The sequence below is a fragment of the Rhinopithecus bieti genome, unplaced genomic scaffold (genome assembly GCF_001698545.2).
Source record: "Rhinopithecus bieti isolate Rb0 unplaced genomic scaffold, ASM169854v2 scaffold_315, whole genome shotgun sequence".
In the NCBI taxonomy this organism is placed as follows: Eukaryota; Metazoa; Chordata; class Mammalia; order Primates; family Cercopithecidae; genus Rhinopithecus; species Rhinopithecus bieti.
Genome location: NW_016803481.1, coordinates 2,143,694 through 2,164,661, shown reverse-complemented (window position 1 = coordinate 2,164,661; position 20,968 = coordinate 2,143,694). Strand labels below are relative to the sequence as shown.

At 41.4% G+C, this 20,968-nt stretch overlaps 1 protein-coding gene and 2 pseudogenes across 3 annotated transcripts in view; 2 read left to right on the top strand and 1 right to left on the bottom strand.

The window, feature by feature from the left end:
- The window catches only part of PBK (PDZ binding kinase), a 31,640-nt gene extending 28,547 nt beyond the window's left edge, over positions 1 to 3,093 (bottom strand). The window contains exon 1 of one of the 2 annotated variants that reach the window (XM_017885059.1): positions 2,742 to 3,093. The gene's annotated coding sequence lies outside the window, so the exon portion shown is untranslated. The remainder of the gene's footprint in view (positions 1 to 2,741) is intronic. The other variant, XM_017885068.1, reaches the window with a different exon arrangement.
- A 470-nt stretch (positions 3,094 to 3,563) lies between these two features.
- Positions 3,564 to 6,136, top strand: LOC108537197 (transcription initiation factor TFIID subunit 9-like; annotated as a pseudogene).
- On the top strand, positions 4,052 to 4,561 carry LOC108537515 (10 kDa heat shock protein, mitochondrial pseudogene; annotated as a pseudogene). Its single transcript, XR_001887837.1, has one exon. The product of XR_001887837.1 is annotated as a 10 kDa heat shock protein, mitochondrial pseudogene (transcript).
- Positions 6,137 to 20,968: the final 14,832 nt, after the last annotated feature.

The following is a 20,968-nucleotide window of genomic DNA, read 5'->3' as shown; positions in this document are numbered from 1 at the left end:
TTTGTCTCAAAAAAAAAACAAAAAAAAAAAAAAAAAAGAAAAAAAAAAAATGAAAATACCACATATATAAAAGAAGCAACTCAATGTGTTTCTTTCTTCTGTAACATATTTAAAATTTTTTTATTTTAAAATTATATTTCTTTTAAAAAATTAGGTTTCCTATTAGATTTATTTATTATAAAGCAAAACTGTTCCTACATGTCTATAAGCTCATTTGTCTATATAAAAAGTTGGGAAGAAGGGGGATTTGCTTAAATTTTTTATAGAGCCCTTAATACTAGCATCTTTAAAAACTGTGTAGTAAGGTGAAGAAAATCATCTCAAAGGCCCAGCTTTAAATGTCTATTAATGACAAGTTTGTTCATCTTGTTTAAAATGTAGCTACAATCACTATTGTCTTCAGATTTACCTGTACTGAAGAGCCCTTTTACATGTATTTGTCAAGAATATAATAATGTTATGAAGTGATGCATTTAACTTGAAGGCAGGAACTGCAGAATTTCTGAAACCAGTTTCAGAACTTTGGGGAAGGATAAACAATTTAGCAGAGTGGTTGCAGGAGGTATTTCTACTTCGGAAATAATTTCCCCATGTCATTCTGACTCCCCTTCTTCCATCTGTGTTATCTTTCCCCACAGGACGCCGTGATGCGGCACCTCAAAGATCTTCTAAGACTTTTTTTTTTTTTTTTTTTGAGACAGTTTCACTCTTGTTGCCCAGGCTGGAGTGAAATGGTGCAATCTCGGCTCACTGCAACCTCCGCCTCCCAGGTTCAAGCAATTCTCCTGCCTTAGCCTCCCAAGTAGCTGGCATTACAGGCATGTGCCACCATGCCCAGCTAATTTTTTGTATTTAGTAGAGACGGGGTTTCACCATGTTGGTCAGGCTAGTCTCAAATGCCTGACCTTAGGTGATCCACCCGCCTCAGCCTCCCAAAGTGCTGGGATTACAGGCGTGAGCCACCGCACCCAGCTTTCTCTAAGATTTCCATCTACCTCTGTGAAGCTACTCTTCATTCACTCAATCAATATGCACACACCGAGCACATACCATGTGCTCTAACAGTGCACTGTTCTACACTCTGGAAATAGAGCAGCAAACTAGACCCAAACAAGTATGAAGATAAACGTACACTATTTCAGGGGAAATATATATCAGTGACGGGAGCAGAAGGCCTTGGGAAGGGGCTTAATATTTGAGTTTAAAGTGGTCAAGAAAGGTCTCCTTGAGAAACTCATTTGAAGGAAGTGAGGGAGCAGGGCCAAGCAAATATCTAGTGGAAGTCTTCCAGAGAGAGGACAAGAAATACAAAGACCCGAGGCAGAAATCTTCACGAAGAGGCGAGCTAGCAAGAGGGAGAAAGAGACAAAGTCAGGGAGGCTGGGGGTAGGAAGTGGCAAGTCAAGTACAGCATTGTAGCCACAGGATTCTGACTTCTACTCAACTGTAGTCACAGTCAAGATTTCAGCTTGTACTGAGAGACAGAAAGCTGTTGGAGAGTTTTGTGGAGGGGAGTCAAATAGGTGGGTGGATATGGGTCTAGAATGCAAGCTGAAGATTTAAGTTTGTGGGATGGCAGCACGCAGACGTTATTAAAGCCAAGAGACTAGGTAAGATCATCTAGGGAGTAAACTGTAGAGAGACGAGGGGTGAGCCCTAGGGTATCCAAGCATGAGAAGGGAAAAACAAAGCAACCAAGGAGGTGCCAATAAAGTAGGATGCAGAAAATCCGGGCGCATAGAGCGTCCTGGAAATCTTATAATGAGTCTTATAAGTCTCACTGCCTTTTCCTGCTCAGTCTACGGAGGATTTGATATTCAGAAGCAGCATGTTTTTAAAAAAGAAAACTTACGTCTAAAAACAACTAGGTTTAAACAGAAGTCTTAACATTTCATTATATTCTCTTAGGACTGAGTCCCACCTTCTACTCCAAGCTATTTGCACCTCAATATACCATGTCCTATCCATTTCACAGTTGTCTGACGGCCACTTTTTTCCCGACTGCACACTCAGGTTTAGGCATTAACTACTGACAGATGGCTTTTGGCCAGTTGCCCAAACTCTGCCTCAGATCATGTTATGTATTGTATATGCATTCTTAACATTAATTGTTAAATAACCATACTAATTCTAAATCACAAGGTTCTCATGAAGATGACAGCTAAAAAAACAGTGCATATTTAGATGAAGATACATTAGAAATGGCAGTAGGATGACCGTGAGCAGAATCTCATACTCTGTGGATTACTTAAGATATTTTTAACAATCAAGTACTGCTTAAGAAGCAGCATTAAGGTGAGCAGCACTCAAGCAAGCTAATCTGCAGATCTGCCAGGTCAAAATGTCAGTGACCTTTGGGCCCTAAGCCTGGGACCCTGGGACTCAACAAATACCTGGATACTACTGACAAAGCTAAGGCGCGGACGGGCAGCAGAAGAGGGGAAAATAAAAGAATGAGAGAAAAAAGTAAAGGAGAAAAGAGAAAGTAGATGTAGAACGTCCAAGGGAAAGCAAAGGGCAAGTGTGAACCGCATGACTCTCAGCTCCTCTGCATCTCACACGCTCAGCAGGGTTCGGGAGTGGAGGTCAGACTGTCTATCCCGATCCAGGGACTCACAAGGGGCTGGCTGCCAAAATCCTTCTTCGGCTGTAACCATATCCTACCCTGTCACGAAAGCCCCTGCAGAGGCCTCGGCTCCGGGCTCGGCCCCCGCCGGGGCTCGCAAAAAAATTCCCCTTACCAGAGTCTCAGCCCCGGGAAGGAAAGGTCGGAGGTGAAGAGAAGTCGTGGCCAAGTACCTCTTCAAAATTGGTCCCGAGAGGCCCCCAGCGAGGCCCTGCATCTGCCTCTAGCACCAACACGTACGCCCGGCAGCAGCCGTTGCTATTCGAACTCTACAGGCTTTCAAAAGGTCGCGCGCTGCGCCAGCGTCAGCCCGGAGCTACGGGGCGGCGTGAAGGACACGCCCCGCCGATTCGCCATTCCTTCTGCCTCGCCCAGGCCTCCCAATGCCCGCAGGCGCCAAAGACAAAGGAAGGAAGGAAGGAAAGGCGCGGGGAGCACAAACATTTACAGGAACCATCAGCCCTTCCGAGGAGCACAGATCCCGTGAATAGAACACACGTGCCTGTGCTGAAGGCTGAAGCGCTCTCCAAACGCTCACATCTGTGCTGAGTGTGTCGTGATTATGATGTCAATTTTATTACAGGTTTATGAGGCCTTGAAACACTATCAGGACAAATGTGTGGCTTAAGGAACAATCATCTTTAGCCGAGAAAAAAAAAAAGATATTTAGAAATGTTGCTAACTCATGTAATTGCCACATTGAGTTCAACATGCTTTATTCAACGATTATTTAGGAACATCTGCTCCCCAGAAGGGGATGGGCCATGGGGCAGACCAGGGGGCCCAGTGCTTGGGGCAGGGGGTACCCCTTGTGGGGCCGCTCATTTCTGTTTTAAGGTACACCAAGGGTTGGAAAAACCACACCAAGCAAAGAACTTGCATCAAGATCGAGACTGGAATCCATTAATGTAGGTGACAAAGCCCCGCAAGTCTGATCAGCGCCTGGTGAGAAGGCTTCTCCCCAAGACACGCGGAAGATGTGCCCTGAGGCATCCCCCGAGGATGGCGCAGGTCCTGAGGATCGTGGAGATCAAAGAATATGAGCCAAGAGGTACACATCACATGTTGGAGTTTGCCTTCCCCTATGTGACCACAGTTCTAGATGATGCGAAAATTTACTCAAGCCATGCTAAGAAAGCTACTGATGTGCAATTGCGATGCAGTGTGCGCCGACCAGCTTTTATACCTCTCTGCCCCAAGAGATTTTTATTAGATATTGCAAGGCAAAGAAATCAAACCCCTTCGCCATTGATCAAGCCCTGTTCAAGTCCTAGATTGCCACCCAATAGATATTGCTTAACAGCTCCAAACTATATGTTGCAGGGAAAACCCCAAAACTAGGGTACAGCTACAGAGGCCACCTAGCTTGCAGCAGGAAGGAATTCGAGAGCAGGCCCTTAGAGTAAAATGAGAGCAAGTTTAATTAAGAAAGTAAAGGAGAGTCTCTCCTTGCGGCGCTACACAAGAGCAGAGTACGAGTCTGAGGCGGAGGGAGTCATGGCAGGACAAGCGTTTAGAAAGTTTCTTCCACTCTTTGACCGAGTATTGGTTGAAAGGAGTGCTGCTGAAACTGTAACCAAAGGAGGCATTATGCTTCCAGAAAAATCTCAAGGAAAAGTATTGCAAGCAACAGTAGTCGCTGTTGGATCGGGTTCTAAAGGAAAGGGTGGAGCGATTCAACCAGTTAGCGTGAAAGTTGGAGATAAAGTTCTTCTGCCAGAGTATGGAGGCACCAAAGTAGTTCTAGATGACAAGGATTATTTCCTATTTAGAGATGGTGACATTCTTGGAAAGTACGTAGACTGAAATAAGTCACTATTGAAATGGCATCAACATGAAGCTGCCCATTCCACTGAAGTTCTGAAATCTTTCATCATGTAAATAATTTCCATATTTCTCTTTTATAATAAACTAATGATAACTAATGAAAAAAAAGAAATAGTTATTCTTGCTATACTTTACGCAAATAATCAGGCCATATATAAGACTATTTTGCAAACAACTCAGTCCTATCATGATTTTTTTTTTTTAACAAAAATATGNAAAAAAAAAAAAAAAAAAAGAAAGTAAAGGAATAAAGGAGTGGCTACTCCATAAGCAGAGCAGCCTGGAGTGTTGCAGGTTGGCTATTTTTACGGTTATTTCTTGATCATACGCTAAATAGAGGGTGGATTATTCATGAGTTTTACAAGAAGGCCCTGGGGATTTTCTGGAACTGAGGGTTCCTCCTCCTTTTAGACCAGAGAGGGCAATAACGTCCCCCGGTTGCCATAGCATTTGTAAACTGTCATGGCACTCAGGGGAGTGTCTTTCGGCAGCTAAATCATTATAATTATCCTATGATGAGAAGTGAGGATGACCAGAGGTCATCCACTAATGGATTTCAGTTGCAATCTTGATCCAGGTTATTTGCCTGGAGTGGTTTTTCCAACCCTGGTATACCAGGAAAGGAAACGCTGAGTGGCTCCCCATGGGGTGCCCTCTTGGTTTTGGTGGGTTTGGGCCGCCCTCTTTACTGCGTCTGTTTTATCAGTAGGGATCTTTGTGACCTCTATCTTGTGAAATCAGTCCTGTCAAACTCCTGTCTCATACATACAGGCTTAAGTCTTTACAGAAAAAGGTATCAACTTCTGAGGGAAGAATAACAGTCCCCATGATATCAGTGGGCCAGGGGAGGTCCTCAAATGCCGGTGGGCCCTGGACCCCGTTCTTGACACCGTCTTGAGAATGAATTCAAGGATGAGTTGGAAAATGGTGAAAGTATGGAGATTTATTGCAAAGGGAAAAAGTACACACTTAAGAACAGGCATTGTGGGTGTACTCAAGATGTTCACACAGTGGGGTTTGCGGTTTCTCTGTAGGGGTTTCTTTAACCAAGGGATGGAATAGTTATGAAAATTCTTGGAAAAAGATGGAGATTTCTTGAACTGTGGTGCCACTCATTTTTACACCAATATGGGTGTTCCCAGAACTGTCACTGCGCTGGTGGGTGTGATTTAGTGTGTTAATGAGCATATAATGAGGTCCTAGGTGAAACCTAGGTCAAATCCGGTGCATTGGGTCTAGTTGGTCTTAGCCAGCTTGGTCCACACCCTGTTTTTCAGGAGTTCATCAGCCCATAGCCCCTACTCAAGGGAAACTTCTGTTTGGAGTTTTTATTCTCCTGTGAACACCCTGCATTATTTCTGTCTCACCCAGGTTAAATGTTGGTTCAGTTACTAGCCCACCAGGTACTCACACACTGGGCACACCACCCCCACAAACCATGTTTGTGGCAACTAGAGTAGGACTCAAATGTCCCTCACAAGGCAAAGGTTTACAGTGCAGATGTCTGCTTCACATTGCCCTGTGAAGCATTAATTCCTGTAACATCAGCAATTCAGAATGTTGTGGTTAATCCACCACGAATGGTCCAGAGACATTCTTATTACACTAATATGGTGTCATCACAAACTACCACCAATGAAAAGAAAACATGAAGATGATGATGATGATGATGATAATTTGTAATCTAGCTTTGATGTATGTAACATGTATACTTGATTTTGAATTCACTGTACTGAAATTAATCATGCATGCTAGATGCTTTCAAGTTGTGTTTTAGACAACTTAATATTTTATGAGTATAGTTACTATATTTTCAACTGAAATGTTAGATTTTCTTTAACAGGATAAGTAATGGTTTTCATCAGCCTTTAAGTGTAAATAATAAAGTTGTCCTTCATCAATTTAAAAAAAACACATTTATAGAGCACCTACTTCTACCCTTCAAAGTCCAATCTTTCAGCATCCCTAAGCTTCCTTAGCCCATCTCAGGAGGAGGCAGGGGATGGGGGCTAAGGAAACTTAACCAAATCACTCCTCCTCTCCTAAGTCTTTACTTTCACCCCCCTCTAATAGTCATTTTTCTTCAACATCAAACAATAAGAATAATAGCAAACACTTATTATTTATTGTATGTCAGGTCTTGTTTCATGTATTAGCTCATTTAATCTTCAGAACTCTATGATGTAGGTTACTATGATCGTAAACTCCATTTTTCAAATGAGAAAACTGAGGCACAGAAAGGTTAAGTAATTTGCCTAAAGTCACAGGCTTTAGCAATTGGTAGAGCCTCAATTCGAAACCATGTTGCCCTTCGACTTCCTCTTTAACAAATGTGCTTAAAATCTCTTCCACATTACACATGTGTGCACACACACATATACCCCTCCACCTCTGGGGCCTTTCCATTTTTGGTCACCCTCTTTCAAGCATAGAAGCACAGTGTCTCAGCTCTCCTTCTCTCAACTCTTATTCTAATTTTCTTGTGCAGGCATTATATTATCGACCTCATCATCTTTTCTTTAAGGATCTATAGTGTTCTATACTTTTTATGAAGTCCTACATTTTTACAAGCCTATTTTCTACTCTTACTGGCTAATAAAATCCTGCCTAAAGCCAGAGCCTGAAAGCTTCATAATTAACCATTGCTAGTGAAAAGAAACTCCAGGGAGATCCACGCAGATGTAAAATGAGGCCAAAAGCATGCACGAGAGCAAAGGCCCTGGTGTAAAGCCTTACTCATAACCATCCTGTTCCCCATCTTGCAACCATAAAACTACCTCCAGAGATGAGCCGTAGAAACATCTGAACTTCACAAGTGCAGTGTTATCATTTGTGAAATGCAACCATGAACTCAAAATCTTGTATACTAGTCAGTTGTCATGGAAAACAGCTTGCAACCCAGATCATTATTTATTTCAGTGCATAAATGGCCTGGTTTCCTTGGTTTAGCAAAAGAGCCCACAACTCTGACATTTGGCTGCCTGAGCCCAAAGAAACATGGGCACTGTCATCTTTTTACGGCATAAACTCTAACTTCTGGTCTATGCAGGACCTCACCTTTTGATTTTCAAGGGCCTAGTTTGAAAATGAAAAAGAAAGTTAACTTTTTTTTCTCTCTTTTTTACTGCTATTGCATTCTAATTACTTCAAAGCTAAGTAAATTGCTGCCGATTGTGATATAGGAATTAAGAAGAAATTAGGCAGATAGTGAGGGTAAGGAAGTCTTCAGTAAGGTTTCCTTTTAATGAAAAGCAGCCCCCAAATCATCTTCTTTTCTAACAAAGAGCAGCCTGTAAAATCGATGTGCGGATATAGACATGTAAGCTTCCAGCCGTGAATGCCGTCAGCTGTGCCAGTAGGAAAAGGCTGCCTGGGGCGAGGCATGTCCAACATGGCGGTTCCATCTATCCCTTTCCCTGTCAACCATGTGCACAGTAAGGAGCAGGCAACCATCACTGGCCAAGTAGAAACCCCATTTGCATAATAAAAGATTAGGGTGGGTGGCCAGCTATGTAAATGTCCCACCTGGTCCAACCAATCTTGGGCCGTATGTAAATCAGACACTGCCTCAAGCCTGTCTATAAAACCCTGTGCACTCCACCATGGGACAGAAGTCCCACTGGGGTGCCCCTCTTTCTTGCAGGAGAGAGAGCTGTTCTCCTTTCTCTTTCTTTTGCCTATTAACTCTCTACTCCTAAAGCCACTTCTTGTGTGTCCACATGCTCGATTTCCTTGCGTAAAATGAGGAACCTCTGGTATTTACCCCAGACAACGACACCACTTCAATTGGTTAGGTGTGAACTTTTAGGAAAGAAGAGGAAAAATATGAAAACGTTAAGGTTTTATCTTGTTACATCTGTATATCCAACTAATCAACTTGACACATCCCTAGGGTGCTTCTCAGGTGTCCCAAAGCCATTAGATCCTCAGATGAGGCCATCGAGCAACAGACTTGGATTAACCTCGAAATGTTCAGCAAAGAAGCTAAATGCAAAAGAATACACTATTGCATAATGCTATTCATATAAAGCTCAAAACAGGCAAAACAAAGCCATAGTATTTAGGAGTGCATGCTTGACTGACAAAAACATTACAAGGTAACACCACCAAAGTGACTACCATCAAAATCAGGTTCATGATCACTTTGGAGGAAGAAAGTAGGAAGGATCAGGAGGAGAAAGAGAGGGGCTCCTGGGGTGTTGACATTCTAGCTCCCCACCTGGGTGATGCGACACAATAAATCATTGTGCTAGACATTTTGTTTTGGGTACTTTTCTGTAGTGTTAAGTCCACAGGGAAAGAGCTTTTTAAAAGCAAAGGGACATGTACTCCATAAATATATACACCTACTGTGTACCCCTAAAAAGTTAAAATTTTAAATTAAAAAAAAAGCAAAGGGAGAAGAAAAAAAATGTGATGGAAGGTGAGCCCAGGAAGGTCTGTCACCCACATACGGACACATCAAAAGGGTTCTGTTTATGAATTTGATCTTGTCAATAAGATGTACCCAGTGCAATCTGGAAGGCAGAAATGAGATAGAATCCCCTTCCTGCCCCTTCTCCTGTTTCCCCTGGCAAGTACAGCTCGGTGGGGGCAGAGGGGGATTGCAGGGGTGGTTTGAGGGTTTCAGCAACCACATTCCAGTATCTAGTCACTTACTTCGTGGGTCTTGAAAGACACCTGCAGTGGCGGTGGTGGTCTCCCAATCCATAGATAACAGCTACGATGGGTGTCCTTGAATCTAACATGAACCCAGCACCCCCAGTCCCAGTCTCCTGCCTGGCAATGGGCAGGTGCATAGTGGAAAAACAGTTTTTCTCTATACTCACACTCAACACTTCTGTGGCCAGATGTGCACACTTTTTCCCATGCCAGCCACTTCTCCCACACCAGCTGGGTGTCATACAATTCAATTCAATTCTGACACAGAGCAGAATTACCACAGACCTCACAGGTTAAGGGCTCAGTCCCAAACACCAGCCCCCACTTCAGATGCCAATCACAAGTAGTAAGTCCCCAGGTCACCCACAACTTCTGTCTGATTTGGCTACAAACTGGAGCTTCCCATGAACCCCACCTGGGGTTCAACGGTTTGCTAGAGCAGCAAGCAGAACCCAGGAAGATAGTTTACTTACTATTGTCAGTTTATTACTGAGGATATTTCAGTCAGATGAAGAGGTACAGCATAGGGCAAGGTCTAGAAGGGTCCCCGCAGCATAGGTCCTCATAGAGTTAGAGTGTACTACCGTCCTGGCACGTGGATGCATTCACCAACCTGGAATCTCTCTGAACTCTATCTTTTAGGGATGTTAATGGAGGCTTCATCACAAAGGCATGACTGATTATTAACTCAATCGCTAGACCCTCTCCCCTCCCTGGAGAATGAGGGGTAGGGGTGAAAGTTCCAGGCTTCTGATCATGGCTTGGTCGTTCTGGTGACAAGCTCCCATTCAGCAGCCCAGCAAAAGTCACCTACAGATAGTATAACAGATGCTCCTATCACCCAGGTCATTCCAAGGGATGAGGAGCTCCGAGTCCAGACCCTGGCATCTGGGAGAGGTGCAGCTGCAGCTGTGGAGCAAGGTGGGTGCTTGTGGGGAAGAACCCTTTGCACAGCCACTTTGGGAGGGCTGGTCTCCACCAGCTTTGTTCATCCTCAATGGCTAAAGGTTTCTATTTGCAGTTTTCTGACTTTTCCTACCTCCCAATAAGAAGTGAAATTAGCTGGTTCTGGGAACATGGGCCTTGAAAAACAAGAAGTGCTTTGGAAAATGTGCTGGGATCCGAGTCGCCTGTAATTGATGAGTTCCTGCCTCCATTGTGGTCCAGTGAACTGGGAAGACGTGGCAGGGAACTCAAACCCTCCCTAAGGGAAGACGCCTACTTAATGCCTAAGGAAGATGAGTTTTCCATCCTCTGTGATTGTGTAAGATTTCTGGGCTGACCCTGACATCTGGCCACAATCTCAGTACCCAGTCATTGTTTTTGTTCCACAATATTCTTTGCTTCTTAATTCCATCAGAAAAAAAAATTGTCTTGATTCTCAACATGTTAGGGTGAATCAATACGGTGATTAATAGGAAATAATTTTTGGTGGTTTATATTTTAAGTACTAAGTATCCACCTAGAATATAAAGGGTGGCCAGGAACTTAGAGGGAATGTAAATCCTCCTGCACACTGGATGCTGTTTGAAATTATCCTGCCACTAAGGCAACAGCAGCATAAACATACTGGGTGAAGAAAAATAAGCCGGATGTTCTCAGGACATCTGAAAATCATTGGTTCAGACCCTTTCCTTAAGGAAGATAGTTAAATGGAGAAGTTGGTCACTTTAGAACCCATGAAGCTGAGGCATGAGAACAAGCCCAGAGCTTTTTCGGCAACATGACACACTGTTTGTTTTTTGTTTGTTTTTAATTAAAAAAAATAATTGGCCAGGCAGAGTGGCTCATGCCTGTAATCCCAGCAGTTTGGGAGGGTGGCTGGGAGGATTACTTAAGGCCAGGAATTAGAGATGAGCCTAGGCAACACAGCCAGACCCTGTCTCTCCAAAAAAAAAAAAAAAAAAAAAGGAGAAAAATTAGAAAAAACAATTAGCTGAGCATGGTGACTCATGCCTGCAGTCCCAGAGCCTTGGTAGGCCAAGGCAGGAGGATTGCTTGAGGCCAGGAGTTCAAGATCAGCCTGGGCAACATGGTGAGACCCTGTCTCTACAAAAAAATAAAATAGCCAGGCATGATGGCGTATGCCTGTAGCCCCAGCTGCTTGGAAGGCTGAGGTGGGAGGACTGTTTGAGCCAGGGAGTTTGAGGCTACCGTGAGCTATGACTGTACCATTGCACTTCAGCTTGGGTGATAGAATGAGACCCTGTGAAAAACAAAAAAGCAAACCAAAAGAAACCTGTTCCTCAGGCACAACAAAGGGGTAGGTGGATATCAGAAGGGAAAGGCCTCCTAAGGCCTTAATACCTATGCCCCTTCATGCACCTACTAATATTCTCAGCATACATTTAGCAGCCCTCAATCAGAGAACAGTCCCAAGCTAGGCATATAGCTCATTAAATGACTGCTATGGTGAATGAGACTTCATGTTTGTTTTTTTAAATTGTAAGCCTGAACTAGGAGGACTTTGATGAGTCTCTTCCCTGTGTGTGGGAAGAGAGATTGCATTTTAAGGGATACTCATGAAAACTTCAAAAGTGGGAAAACTCATTCAATTCCCTCCCTCATTATCTTATTTATTTCTTGAAAAAATGAACCTGGGCCAAGTGCTGGATGTTAAAAAAAAATGAAAAGATTAAGAAAAAATAAAAACACAACCCTGCTTTCAGGGAGCATTCAGACTACTTAGCAAATAGAGGTAATACAATGTGTCAAAGAGATAATGGATGATAGTGAGCCTGACTGTGCTGGGGGTGTCCTGCAAGATTTCATTGACTTGGGTCTTGAAGTATGACAAGTTTGCATGATGATCCTGATTCATGGGCACAAGGGTAGGGCAGGGCTCACCAGGCAAGAGGATAGGATGGGTAGAGACATAACAAAAGATGCATAATCTTTGAACAATAAAGAGCAAGGAAAGCTGGGTGTGGTGGCTCACTGCTGTAATCTGAGCCCTTTGAGAAGCTGAAAGGGGAGGATCACTTGAGCTCAGAAGTTCAAGATCAGCCTGGCCAACATGGGGAGACCCCATCTCTATAAAAAATATTTAAGAAATTAGGTGGGTATGGGGGCACATACCCTTAGTCCCAGCTACTCCTCAGGAGGCTGAGGTAGGAGGATCACTTGGGCTGAGGAGGTTGAGGCTGCAGAGAGCCGTGACCATGCCACTGCACTCCAGCCTGGGTTGCAGAGCAAGATCCTCTCTCAAGGAAAACAATAATAATAATAAGGCAAGAAAAAGTAATTGGGGAAATAGAAAGAGGCCAGACTGTGGCCTTTTCTGGTGTAGAAATTTGAACTTTGTTTTGTAGGTCTTAGGGAGTCACAGTAGGATTTAAAGCAGGACAGTGACGTGATCAGAATCATGTGTTAGATGGAGAAATCTCCCTGCAATTATTGGAGGGAGCAGGTAATGGGAAATAGTGATAATCCAGGTGACAGATCAAGAAGGATGACACTGGCCAGTCACAGTGGACTGTAAAGAACAAAACCAATTCTACCCCAGCATTTATGGGGTAAAATCAATTGCAGAGCTTGTGAAGTCGTTAGAAGCCTCTTGCCAAAACAAAAGTTTGGTCCCTCAAGAAGAGTACTGCAACACGGTCAAAAGAGAAAGGCCAAAGAAGCTTTCCTAGATATTGCTCCTCTGTGTCAGAAATAGGCAGAGAACCAAAAAGAAAGGAAGCTAGGAAGAGTATTTACCAACCTATACCGTGCCTCTGAGTTCACATTGTGGTTAGGCTAAAACTCTAAGAGAATGATAGAATATAGTTGAAAATTCCAGGTTGGATCAAGACTTAAGGCATATCCTTTTGCAAAAAAAAATAGCATTAAAAAATACTATTTTGGGCCAGGTGCAGTGGCTCACACCTGTAATCCCAGCACTTTGGGAGGCCGAGGCGGGCAGATCATGTGGTCAGGAGATGGAGACCATCCTGGCTAACATGGTGAAACCCCATCTCTACTAAAAATACAAAAAATTAGCTGGGCGTAGTGGCATGTGACTATAGTCCCAGCTACTCAGGAGGCTGAGGCAGGAGAATTGTTTGAACCTGGGAGGCGGAGGTTGCAGTGAGCCAAGATCACGACATTGCACTCCAGCCTGGGCAACAAGAGCAAGACTCCATTAAAAAAAAAAAAAAAAAAAAAAAAAAAAATAATATATATAATATATATATATACTGTTTTGAAAATGAAAATGTAATATATTTAATTTGTATTGAGTCAAAATTCACATGCAATGAAATGCATAGATTTTATGTGTATAATTGATAAGTACACACACAATACATTACTGTGTACACTACTCTTTTGTATGTGATTGGAAATAGTTTCTCCCAGTCTGTAGCTTGCCTTTTGATTTTCTTGACATCTTTTGATGAACAGAAGACTTTTTTTTTTTGAGACAGAGTCTCGCTCTGTCACCCAGGCTGGAGTCTGGAGTGCAGTGGCACGATCTCAGCTCACTCCAACCTCCTGGGTTCATGCGATTCTCTTGCCTCAGCCTCCTGAGTAGCCGGGATTACAGGCATGTGCCACCACGCCTGGCTAATTTTTATAATTTTAGTAGAGACGGGGTTTTGCTATGTTGGCTAGGCTGATCTTGAACTCCTGACCTCAGGTGATCCACCTGCCTTGCCCTCCCAAAGTGCTGGGCCACTGCACTAAAAGAATATTTAATTTTAATGAAATCCAACTTAACATTTTTAATGGTTAGTTTCTTTTTTTAACACTTTATTTTCTTAGAGCAGTTTTAAGTTTACAGCAAGATTGAGCAGAAAAGATGGTATTTCCATACACTTTCTGCCCTCCACATGCACAGCCTTCCCCATTATCAACATCCCCCACCAGAGTGGTGCATTTGTTATAACTGATAAACCTACATTGATATATTAGTATTACCCAAAGTCTATAGTTTACCTTAGGGTTCACTCTTGGTGGTGTACATTGCGTGCATTTGGATAAATGTATAATAGCATGTATTCCACATTACGGTATCACCCAGAGTAGTTTCACTGCTCTAAAAATCCTCTGTGCTCCACCCATTCATCTCTCTCTCCCCAGCCTGGCAACTACTGACCTTTTTACTGTCTCCATAGTTTTCCCTTTTCCAGAGTGTCATATAGTTGCAGTCATATAGTACATAGCCTTTTCAGATTGGCCTTTTTCACTTAGTGCTATATATTTAAGGTTCTTCCATGTCTTTCCAAGGCTCAATAACGAATTTCTTTTTAGCACTGGGTTATAGTCCATTGTCTGGATGTAACATTCACCTACTGAAGGACATCTTAGTTGCTTTCAAGTTTTGGTAGTTATGAATGAATAAAGCTGCTATAAGCATTCATGTGTAGATTTGTGTGTTGACATAAGTTTTCAACTCTTTCGGGTAAATACCAAGGATCTAAAAGGTTAGTGTTATACCCAATGTTATCTAAGTTTTCTCCTGAGTTATCTTCTATGAGTTTCAGTTTTACATCTTACATTTAGGTTTGTGATCCATTTTGAGATAATTTTTGTGAAGGATGTAAGGCCTGTGTCTAGATTCATATTTTTTTGCATATGAGTGTCCAGTTATTCCAGCACCACTTACTGAAAAGACTGTCCTTACTCCATTGTATCACCTTTGCTCCTTTGGAAAAAATCAGTTGACTATATCTGTGTGGTTCTACATCTGGGCTCTCTATTTTGTTCCATTGATCAATTTGTCTATTATTTCACCAGTATCACACTGTCTTGATTATTGTAGCTTTATAGTAAGTATCAAAGTTAGGTGGTGTTGGCCAGGCATGCTGGCTCACTCCTGTAATCCCAGCACTTTGGGAGGCTGAGGCAGGCAGATCACCTGAGGTCAGGAGTTCAAGACCAGGCTGGCCAACATGGCGAAACCCCCTCTCTACTAAAAATATAAAAATTAGCTGGGTGTGGTGGCACGTGCCAGTAGTTCCAGCTACTCAGGAGGCTGAGGCAGGAGAATTGCTTGAACCCAGGAGTTGATGGTTGCAGTGAGCCGAAATTGCGCCACTGCATGTCAGCCTGGGTGACAGAGTGAGACTCTGTCTCAAAAAAAAAAAAAAGTTAGGTATTGTCAGTCCTCCAACTTTGTTCTTTTCATCTATTGTGTTGACTGTTCTGGTTTTTTGCCTCTCCATGTAAATTTTAGAATAAGTTTGTCGAGATCTACAATATAACTTGCTAAAATTGTGATTGAGATTGTACTTAATTTATAATTGGGAAGAACTGACATCTTGACAATATTGAGTCTTCCTTTCCATGAACATGGAATATCTCTCCATTTATTTAGTTCTTTGATTTATTTCATCTGTGTTGTAGTTTTCCCCGTATAGATTTTGTATATATTTTTTATACTTACACAGAATTTATTTCATTTGGGAGAGTGCTACTGTAAATGATACTGTGTTTTTAACTTCAAATTCCACTTGTTCATTGTTGGTATATATGAAAGCAATTGATTTTTGTATATTAACTTGATTTTAAATTGTAATTTTTTTGTATATTAACTTGATTGTAAATTGATTTTGTATATTAACTTTGTATCTTGCAAATCTTACTATTTCTGGTTCCAGGAGTTTGGTTTTTTTTTTTTCTTTTGAGACGCAGTTTCACTCTTTTTGCCCAGGCTGGAGTGCAATCTCAGCTCACTGCAACTGCCACCTCCCGGGTTCAAGTAATTCTCCTGCCTCAGCCTCCCGCCACCATGCCTGGCTAATTTTGTATTTTTAGTAGAGACAGAGTTTCTCCATGTTGGCCAGGCTGGTCTTGAACTCCTGACCTCAGGCAATCCACCCACCTCGGCCTCCCAAAGTGCTGGGATTACAGGTGTGAGCCACCATGCCCAGCATTTTTTTTTTTTTTAAGATTTTTACAGATTTTCTACATAGACAACTATGTCATCTGTGACCAAAGATAGTTTTATCCTTATTATTTTCTTCCTTCTATTTGTTTTGGATTTAATTTGCTTCCCCTCCCTCTGCCATCAGCTTCTTACAGTGGAGATTTGGAAAATTGATTTAAACCTCTTTTCTTTTATAATATGAGCATTTAAAGCGATAGATTCCTTTGAAGTATTGCTTTAGCGGCAGTACACAAATTTTGGCATATTGCATTTTCATCTAGTTCAAATTATTTTCTAATTTCTCGTGATTTTTTGATGCAGTTACTTATAAATATAATTTTAAAATTAATATTTTTAATTGACATCATAATTGTATACATTTATTGAATACAAAGTGATGTTTTGATATATGTATGTATACAACATGGAATATATTAATAAACATACGCAGCACCTCATTTACTTATCGTTTTTTGTGACGAAACATCTGAAGTTTACTCTTTTAAAGGGTACTATACATTAATATTGACTACAGTCACCCTGCTGTGCAATATATCTCAAAATGTATTTCTCTTGTCTAACTGAAACTTTATACCTTTTGGCCAACAACTTCCCATTCCTTCTCTCCCACCCCCACCCTCTCAGCCTCTCATAACCATCATTCTACTCTCTATTTCTAGGAGTTCAACTTTTTTAGCTTCAATATGTAAGTGACATCATGCAGTATTAGTCTTTTTTCACCTGGCTTATCTCATTTAGCATAACCTCTTCCAGGTTCATCCATATTGCTGCAAATGACAGGATTTCCTTCTTTTCTACGGCTGAATGGTATTCAATTGTGTATATATTTCCACCTTTTCTTTATCCGTTCATTCATCAGTGGACCCTTAGGTTGATTCCATATCTTGGCTATTATGAATAATGCTGCAATCAACATTGGAGTGCAGATATCGCCTCATTGACTTTAATTCCTTTGGATACATACTCAAAGTAGGTTTGTTAGAACGTAAGTATAATTTTTAATTTCCAAATGTTTGAGGGCATTTTTTCAGTATCTTAGAATTAATGATTTATAATTTAATCTCATTTGGCCAGAGATCATACTATCAGGCTTGGAGTCATGCTTTGCTAGGGCAGGCCTGTTTGGTTCTGAGCATTGCACCTATTCTTGGTCATTGCTATTTTCCTAAAAATATCTGGAAAATGGAGTTCAGGAAGGGTGCATATGTATATTAGGGTGATAGAGGAAAGCAATAACTCCTTCTCTTCCTTGTGGGAAGTTTCAATAGATAATACCTAAAACTAAAAAATCAGTATATAACCATAGGAGATGAAATAGATAAGGTACTTGATGTATCTGAATGCTTGAATGAAGATTTAGATAATGGTAAAGCATTTCGGGTTGAATTAAGTAAGTCTGCAGAAAATGAAACAAAATTTGACAACTATTAACTCAATGGTGAGTAAAAGAATGTGCAAGAAATGAAAAGTAATTATATTCACTACATAGTTCACCTGTGAATAGTATTGACAATATAAAGAAGTTGAACAAATTTACAGTGAATACTTTTTTAATATATTTCACCTGGATTCATGAACTAAACAATAGATGGTAGTACACTTTTTATCATCAAGGTGTACAGAATGTCTGGTTATCTGTCTTTTTATATTAGTAGTTATTGATGCTTAAATTCTAGATCCATTAATTTATTGAAGGCTACAAAATGATGATATGTTAATTCTGTCAATTCCATTTTGTTGATTTGTTTCCTTTCCACTACTATTTTGTGACACAGTTATACCATTTATATACTTTTATTTTTTTGAGACAGGGTCTCACTCTGTCACTTAGGCTAGAGTGCAGTGGCATGATCCTGGCTCACTGCAGCCTCCATCTCCTGGGTTCAAGCGATCCTTGTGCCTCAGCATCTGGAGTATCTGTGATTACAGGCTCCCGCCACCACACTTACCTAACGCTTCAATTTTTTTCCTTGTATTTACTAGTTTTCAAAATAATGAATTAGTTCCAAATCATCCCCTAACGGAGATCACTTAGATTTTAAAAACTACATCATTTTGAATATATGGATTTCAATAGATTTACTGGATTTTAATTCATTGCAATTCTTATCCTCACTGACATTCACTGTAACATCTTTGGCCATGGGAACCTTTCCAAGCTGGCCCCTGATCTTGTTCACATGGCCTTCATAGTTTTTCATAGCTTCTTTTTTAACTCATATGACAACATGTTCCAGGCTCATCACTGCAGACTTTTTCACTGCAGACTTGGTATCAGCCATTTCTTCAAGAAGCCCTCATGTCTTTCTTTTGAAAGTAGAAAGTAGTATTTCAAGAACATAATCTGAGTGCTAGGGATAATCATTTCTTCAGGTGTTGTCACTGTTTCTAGGCCTGTTTCTTCAATTGAATTTTAACCAACTGCCTAGTTTTAACCACATGTTCATCTCCACTTCCAAAAGTAGCTCCTGCCACTGAGTCCTAAGCTTTTTGGGAATCCTGTGGCCTTCCTGCTTCCTGCTTAACACTCAGCCTTTTCGTGTCTGCTAAGTCATTCACTGTTGTGCGTCAGCTTTCCAGTTTCAAAAAAGCTGTTGGGCCGGGCACGGTGGCTCATGCCTGTGATCCCAGCACTTTGAGAGGCTGAGGCGAGAAACTCAGTTGAGCCCAGAAGTTTGAAACAAGCCTGGGTAACATAACACGACTCCCTCTCTACAAAAAATTTAAAAATCAGCCAGGACTGGAGTTACATGCCTGTAGTCCCAGCTACTCAAGAGGCTGAGGTGGGAGGATTGCTTGAGTCTGGGAGGTTGAGTTGGCAGTGAGCTATGATCGCACCACTGCACTCCAGCCTGGGCAGCAGAACGAGACCTGGTCTCTAAAAAGAAAAAAAAAGAAGTTTACTTTTATTTATACTTCTGATAGCCCATTGTTGTAGGTTTATGTCCAAAAGAGACAAAATGGTTTTATTCTTGTTTTACTAAGAATGTCTTAGAAGGGAGTGAAAGAAGGTATTTATGTCCAATCTACCATTTTTAGCTTTGAAAGTCTCTCATTTATCTTTGTATTCTTGGTATACTTACAGGTTTTGTTAGTCCATAGTAAATATTTTTGAAATATAAAGAGAGAATATATCAAGAGTTACCCTCTCTTGGCCTTGCTTGTGACAAGATGGATCAGACCAGGAGATGCTGGGATAAGTTGTTCTAAGACACGTTTCTTTTCACTTCTGACTTCGCCTTGCATATTCCCTGGCAATCACTTTGTCACTTAGGTCTGAGATTCCAAGGCTATGCTCCCATGAAGATCTCTAGATTCAGCAGATGTCTGGCTTATCTGGGCTTTCTGACTCCGTTCTTGGTTATTAACCTTGCTACGGACTGACTAGTTGCCAAAACTACACCCAGAGTTCTGGTTCCCAGGTGAAGTTACCAGTCAGGTGTCAGCTGCAACTGAAACCCTCACAGCTGATCCAGCTCTGAACGTGCTGACTGCTGAGGCCAGTGGGTCTTCTCAAACAGGAAGAAAATCTTAGGAAATGACCATTTCCATCCGTCTGTGAATATCAGACACAGAATATCAACAACACGGATCTCCTTTTGGCTTGACGGAATCTGACCTCTACTCCCCACTCTAAAGTCCAGGGGAGAAGACTTTGCCAGAATTATAATGTATCAAAACATGTTCTATTCTAAAGGGAAAAGGGATGTTGACAGTATTTGTTTGGAAAACATTTTGCTTTGCATCACTGATTCTTCATATTCCAAATAATTCATGAGGTGAGTGAGTTACTTGATTTTTCTTGTAAAGGGAGAAAAATAAAAACTCTTATAGTTCTCTAGAGGAGCAGCGTAAATTAAAAATGGAAAACGAGGCAGTAGTGATACATTCCATTTACCTTCAGCAAACACTGCACAGGGGACGCCCTGGCTGCAGAATCCGCAATGCCAGAAATCAGTGCTGACTCTTTTTTCAGATGTGACATATTTTCCACAGAACTTGATTCTCATCTTTGCTATGACTGCCTGTGGCCACTCAGTTACTGGAAACCTACCATGCCAGTTCTTTGCTAAGTGGCTTTGGCAAGGTCTTTGCTAGCATTTAATCACAGTGAGAAAACTCCAGAGACTTTATTAGCCGTATAAAGAATTATAGAGATATTAGCTTAAGTTGGATGAAGTCCAGAGCAGCTGTACTGCTCTTCAAGTGCCTGAGAACTTCTAAGAGATATATTATGCTAACAGAAAAGTATCCTGGGATTTTAACCCTAAATTATGTTAATACTGAACATAGGTATTCCTTATTTTACAAAGTAGCTATATTCCTGAAAACTGTTGTGTAAATCCGACTTCTAATACCCAATCCTACTTCCCCGTTCATATATTTTGAAAGTGCTTAATCTTCATTTATGGCTAAATATCAATGTATGTGTATATATATACTTTTTTGTTTTTAAAATTTTTTTAGAGATAATTTCTTGCTCTGTCACCCAGTCTGAAGTGCAGTGGTATGATTGTAGCTCCCTGCAGCCTTGAACTCCTGGGCTCAAGCAATCTTCCCACCTCAGCTTCTCAAGTAGCTAGGACTACAAGTATGTACCACCATGCCCAGCTTGCCCAGCTAATTTTTAAAATTTTTTTGTAGAGACAGGGTCTCCCTATGTTGCCCAGGCTGGTCTCAAACTCCCAGGCTTAAGTGATCCTCCCACTTTGACCTCCCAAAGTGCTGGGATTATAGGTGTGAGCCATTGCACCCAACCTCAATGTATGTACTTTTTTTTTTTTTTGAGACAGGGTCTGTCTCACTTCCCTAGGTTGGAGTGCAGTGACAATGATTACGGCTCACTGCGGCCTTAACCACCCAGGCTCAAACAATTCTTCTTCCTCAGCCTCCAAAGCGGCTAGGGCTTCAGGCACACAACACCATGCCAGGCATATATATATATATATATATATATATATATATATATATATGTTGTA